The sequence below is a fragment of the Cupressus sempervirens genome, chromosome 2, assembly GCF_028749045.1.
Source record: "Cupressus sempervirens isolate cs-2001-9-10 chromosome 2, ASM2874904v1, whole genome shotgun sequence".
NCBI lineage: Eukaryota > Viridiplantae > Streptophyta > Pinopsida > Cupressales > Cupressaceae > Cupressus > Cupressus sempervirens.
In genome coordinates, this window is record NC_143119.1 from 766,425,749 (window position 1) to 766,432,180 (window position 6,432).

Here is a 6,432-nt window from a genome sequence, read left to right on the forward strand (position 1 = left end):
TGGAGACTTCCTTCCCTATTCTCATATTTAGACATGGATTGACTTATTTATTATTTAATTTGCCTTTTCTATTCCTAAGGGGAGATATGTTGCTCGTAGGAATCAAATTATATTTTGTTTGTAGGTACACTTCATCAACATAAGATATTATTCATTATGGGGTGAATATCATGTATCATTGTCTCCTTCTTATATGGGGATACTTTCTTGTATATACATGATGTACACAATACTTGGGAATTACTGATTCCCCCATCTATTCACGTGTCTTTTTCTTCTTTTTTTCATTTCTCTCTCTTTGCAGAGGGTGGGGATTTTTTGTCCCCTAAGTTTCTATCCCTTTCTCCTCTTTATAAGAGATTATATTTTAATTGCAAATGGGTACCTAAAATGGCCCACTAGTTGGGTCCCATATCGCAAGTTTAAGTGTATTCTCCTAAGTTTCACTTCAGATGTGAGTTGTGGCAGGGGAGTATTAGTGTGATTAAACTATTCCCAATTACACTTTACTTAATATTACTTTGGATAGTGCATTGCATAGTAGTTTGCATATGCTATGAGTTTGCACCTATATTAGCACATGGAGTAGAAGAAATTCCATTTTAGATAGTGATAGTTGTTATCTCATTACACTTTATGTGTCAAATCCACCTTTAGTGGACATTGCTAGAGTAAAAGGTCTATTTTATTTTATTTATTAAATTACCTTTATCTCCTTCTTAAGATTTCCCTTTATGCACTTGCATTTCCATTTGATAATTAATTAGTAATTATTAAATGTCTTTTACCTCTTCGATTTTTTCAATCTCCTTCTATAATGATTGATCTTTTGTAAATATCTCTTATCTTTTCAGTCTAATAATGTATTTTTCATATTCTCAGAGAAAAACCCTTGCCCCTTCTTTTTCTTTTCTTCTCTATGATAGGTTCTTGCATTCAAGTGTTCTTTGGGTTTTGTGGATTTGTATTGCTCAAATCCTTTATGGTATTAGAGTCGAATCTGTTATAGCTAGTTTAATTTTTGAAGAAAGTGAGAATGAGGGTTTATTGGATTAGATTTGGCTATTATTTCAATATTTTTTGTGCAAATAGGGGTGGTCTCTAAAAATTAGAGCACTTTGAGTCCAAACAGACATCATAGTTGGATTTAGAAGGTGTCAAAACCCCTATTTTCATATAATATTTATCGATTTTGGATAACATTGATTAGAGAGACAAATTTTCTTTGCATAATAGGGTTGTACGACCTTTGCACACAAATTGAGACTTTTTTTTAATAAAAAAATGTGTTTTAACAAAAATGCATCATCAGAGAGCCACCGTGGCATCAATCCTCTACCATTGTGGCACCACTTCCCTAGTACCACCACTCTCCTTGGGTCGTCACTCTGTCGCACGCCACTCTAAAGCTCCATTTCACTCGATAGTGCCACTATTCCACCACTGTCAAGCTGCTCACCTCCCTCTGCTAGTCTGTGGTCATATGGAAAGTTCAAGGGGCTTAGCTTTTAGCCCTTGGATAATTTTTTGGGCCCAAATTTTATTTTATTTTGCATTTTTTTGTAAATAAAGGGTGCTTGTCAATTTTTTTGCTCTAACTTAAGCATATAGAGGTGTTTTTTAGATCCAAAAGAAGCTCCAAAAACATGATTTATAGATAGAGATAATGGTAAAGGTATTTTTTTCCAATTTAATGCCTATTGTTTTTCTCAAAGTTAAATGATGCTTTCTATCTTCTAGGGGGCATAACTTGCTCGTTTTAGCTTTGTTTTCTTATCTAAAAGAGGCATAAAAAATCTCTTCTTGAGCACTATATAGATTCTCTATTATTTTCATCATTATTTTTCAAAGGTACACGTAATTCTCAAACTGAAGCCTTTTTTCTCTTTTCTTGTATACACATTCCTTCTAATAGCTAGGGTTTGATTTTTTGCATTGTGGGGCTTGTTTTGTATTATTGTTTCTATTATTTACATCAATAAACTAGAACATTTTCAAAAAAATATCCAACACCTTCTAAAACAATAGCCAAGACCTCTTTTTGTCTAGAACTTTTGACCCCTCATAACTATCACACATAAAAAGTCCTTGATGACATGACTTCTCTAGTCAAAAGGGTTGTGGTCTTGTTTAGATGCAATGCAACTAGTTTTATAAAGACCTTTTGAGGTCATGCAACATAGGAAAAATATGGATGAGGAAATGGGGTTGATTTCCTTACATGTATCCAATAGTCTATAGTTTCATCTTGATGGGTGCAATACCCCTCTAGATATGTGGACCGAGCTTGATGGTTTGTTTGGTACAGTGAATGCATTTAGGGAACTTCAAATTGAGGTAGAGCTTACCTCTTGTTAGTAAACAGATTTGTCCTCTACAAAAACACCTTTACAATTGACTCTTGAATACCCAAAAGAAAGACAAACTCTGAAACTAACAATAGAGTCACTTGCAATTATCTTGTCAAGTGCTCTCTGAATTTTGAAATGAAGGTACAGCTCCCTCCTTTTGATTTACAATAAATGATTTTCTAGTTATGCCTTTAACCTAGAAGGCAATGAAGGAATACTAACATCCATTTATCAACATGACTGAATATTAAAATAAGAAATAGATGGACAATTTTAACTTCCTCCCTCAGAACCTTTAAACTCCAAAATATGTTTCCACTATGCAACAAAGGAAAGCTAAACTTTCACATCCAATTAATATCCACAAGAACATGAATCACAATAGAGTAAACAATAGTATCTACTCCAGAAAGTTTAACATAACATATAAAACTGTAGAATTTTATATACTTTGCCACAACTTCAGAAAATATATTCAAAGTTTTAAAGCATAGAATACTTAGGCAAAAATAGTTATGACTCAGTATTCTATGGAGAGATGAACCTTTCTGATACAAGATTTAAAAAAAAAACTAAATTGTCTTCCCTTTCCTTCAGAAGTGCCGACTCCTTCAAAATGGGAGGAACCCATTTACAATAGAATTTCCTATTTTTGAAGAAATCCTACCCAAGCCGTTTCTCAACTACCCTAACTCCCTTTCTTTTAAAATCCATTTTCCAATCCCATACAACTTTTCCATAAAACCCCCTATTACATTAATAATTAATTCTTTAAAGAATTAATCATTTTTAAATTTCTTTCCAATTTACCCTACCAATACTAATTACAATAATAATAATTAATTCCTTTAAAAAAGAATTAATTATTTTAAATCATTCTTTGCCCAATATAATTCTTCTACTTTCACCCTCATATTATAATTAATTTGTTATAGAATTAATCATATGAGAAATTAGAGTAATGGTTTAATAATTAATGATTTTGCATTTAACTTGAATATATTTAATTCATTAAAGAATTAAATAAATAATATAAATGCAAAATAATTTGTAAATTTTAAGGGTTTCTAATTTCTCATGTTGTTGAGTTAAGAGGAGAAATATTTAGGGTTCCAAAACCCTAGCTAACATTGGCTCTTTCTGGGGGCTGCATTTTGTGTCGGGATGCAGAGAACTCCAGAATCTCTGGCTCTCGCTTCAATGCTACAATCTAGTGTCTGTCCTTTGGGCCATAGATTCATTATTTCCCTTACCATTTGAATGAATATTGCAATGTATGTGGCAGCATCACTTTAGAGAGATTCATGCATTGGAACAATTTATCACAATGCATCATACATCACTTCTATGTTACATAGGATTGTCAAATAAAATCCCCTTGATTATCATCCACTAGAAAGCCTTTGATTATTTTATTACCACAAGATTGGGTTTATTCAATGCTGCACCACTTTTGGACTCCAAATCATTACTGGGCTTCAAATTATCTACCTGGTTGAAATAAAAATATACCCTCTTCCTCACTCTAAAAGGTAGTGGATTAAACAACATTTGGATTGCGTTGCACAGGTGTATTGGAGTTATCCTTTTGATATTCAACATCTCCTCATGAACTCGAAGTTGAAGTGGCTGCAAAGTAGCTTCAATTTCAACATCAAGTGAACAAAATTTGTCTTCATAAGTCGGACTCTCATTTCTTCAAGGGATCTCCTGATGACAGTAGCAACAATTTTTTTTATTCATTCATTTAGAGATTCCAAAAATGGAATAGTCTCTTGCAGCTTTAATTTCTTCTTCACTGTTGGCAAAAGCATGGTAGAGCCATCTGCATAAGTGACTTCATGAGCCCTAAGAAATCCAAATTTTCCAGATTGTGTTTCTTTGGAACTAAGAATTGTATGGACTAGGCTTGGAGAACATAGCTTCTGAAATAGAGATACCAGCCCTGTGGTTGCAATCTGACTGAGCCCAGTATCGAATTCTAACAATGATATGACTTGTATAGAGCAGCACAATAATAGAATTATATCATTGGGTCCTTTAAGGCATGGACAATGATTACCACCATTGCTACTAAACTTCTAACTTGAATAATCAACAATGAAATATATCCTTCTGACTCGGTTGAAGACACTAGTATATTTGACCCCAATTTTCGACCAAAATTTTTGACCATCTATTAAAATGTTTTAGATTGGTTGAAATATGCAAGGAAAAATATCTTTTTTTAAAAATCCATGCCCGTGTTGGTCGAATTTTCGACCAACACGGGCTTCATATGTTAAATTTTTTTTAAAAGTGGGAAAAACTCATTGTTGTTGAGGACGAAAATGGAGGAAGGGTTTCACAGGCTGGAGGAGGCAAAGGCAAAGGTTTTTGAGAAAGGGGCATCTATGTATAGGGGGTGCATGGAGATGGGTGTGGCAGCGATGGTGTTAATGAAATCCTTGCAATCAATGTTGTCATCTACTAATGAGGAGGCCAAGTTAGGGCTGAAGATGAGAGTGGCGACGTTGGTTAATGAGGATGGGGTGTTTTGATAATGCAGGATCTGTTAATTTCTGGTTTCAACATCACTAGTGCAATAATAGAATGGGCAATGGTAAAACTCATTCATAATCTAGATAAAATGGAAAAAGTCCAAGGGGAGTTAGAGGAGGTTGTAGGTCATAGTAGAAGAGTGGAGGAATCTGATATTGATCATCTACCTTACCTTCATGCAATGGTGAAAGAAGTGCTTCGACTGTATCCTCCTGGTCCTCTTTTGATCCCTCATAAAGCATCAAGATCTTGTGAAATAGGGAGTTTGCGATTGCGAGGGATCCTGTTGTGTTGGAAGGAGCCTTCCAAATTTATGTGAGAGAGGTTTTTGGAGGGAGAGGGAGCTACTGTGGACTTTAAGGGACAAGATTTTGAGCTTGTACCATTTGGAGTAGGGAGAAGAATATGCCTAGGGCTTCCTTTGGCTGATAAGATGCCTCATTTAGTTTTGGCTTCGCTGGTTCACTCCTTTGACTGGAGTCTTCCTAATGGAATGAGCACAAAGGAACTAGAGATGGACTATATATTTAGAGTGGTATTGTGGAAGAGTCAGAATTTGGAAGCAATCCCACTAAACCTGCAACATCACTTGTATTAATTCTTCAATATTAAGGTAATTTCTTCAATACGTTGGATCACAAAGTCTAATATGATAATGCCATTTAGAATGGAGGTGTCATAATAGATTTAGTAAGTTGACTGACTTTCCCTACAATAATTTTATTAGTGTCTAAGACTCTAAAGTATCAAGAAAAGTGACATCTGTGTACACAACATAGTGAACTAGGGCTACCATTTCTTTCTTAGGTGTCACACCTCTGTATCAAGAGAGACATACCCATACAACGTAGACCCTTCCTGCACTCTACATGGCACTACTTCTGTGCATATCAATGAATTTGAATGCAATATTATAAATAATTTTTGCATGCAACTTCTTACCATTATATACTTATTTTTGTTTAAATTAATATGATCATAAACGAGTTTGAAATTTGTATTAGAAAGACTTTGAGATTTTTATATGGTTTTTGTAATGTAATATGGGTCTTATTCAATGTTATACCACTTCTCTGAGTGTGTTTCATACTGTTTCAAGGAAATTCAAGGAAATTTGGATTTATTTGTAGCTACGGGTTCTTGTGCTTTGTCTTGATAATAAAACATGTAATTGGCACCGGATGGACATTCTAGATTATCTACTTTGAAACATGAATTTGTTGACATATGGGGTGAAAACCTCTAATGTATCCTTGGCATGCACTGATAATAAATGGCATATTGTTATCCTGATGTCCAAGCCCACAAGTTATGTGGAGTAACAATGGTTGAATATCGAAGTCTCTGAGAGAACCTTGGAGACATTACGACTCATTTATTGGATCTTTATTACTAACTCCTACTTAAGATCCATCTGGAAAGGTTTGGGTTTATCACTAGTCCATAAATATTGTCATGCATAAATGTTAAAATGCCAGTATCATTACTATTAACGAAATATATTTTCACCGGGTTTATAAAACTCTTTATAGAGTCATTT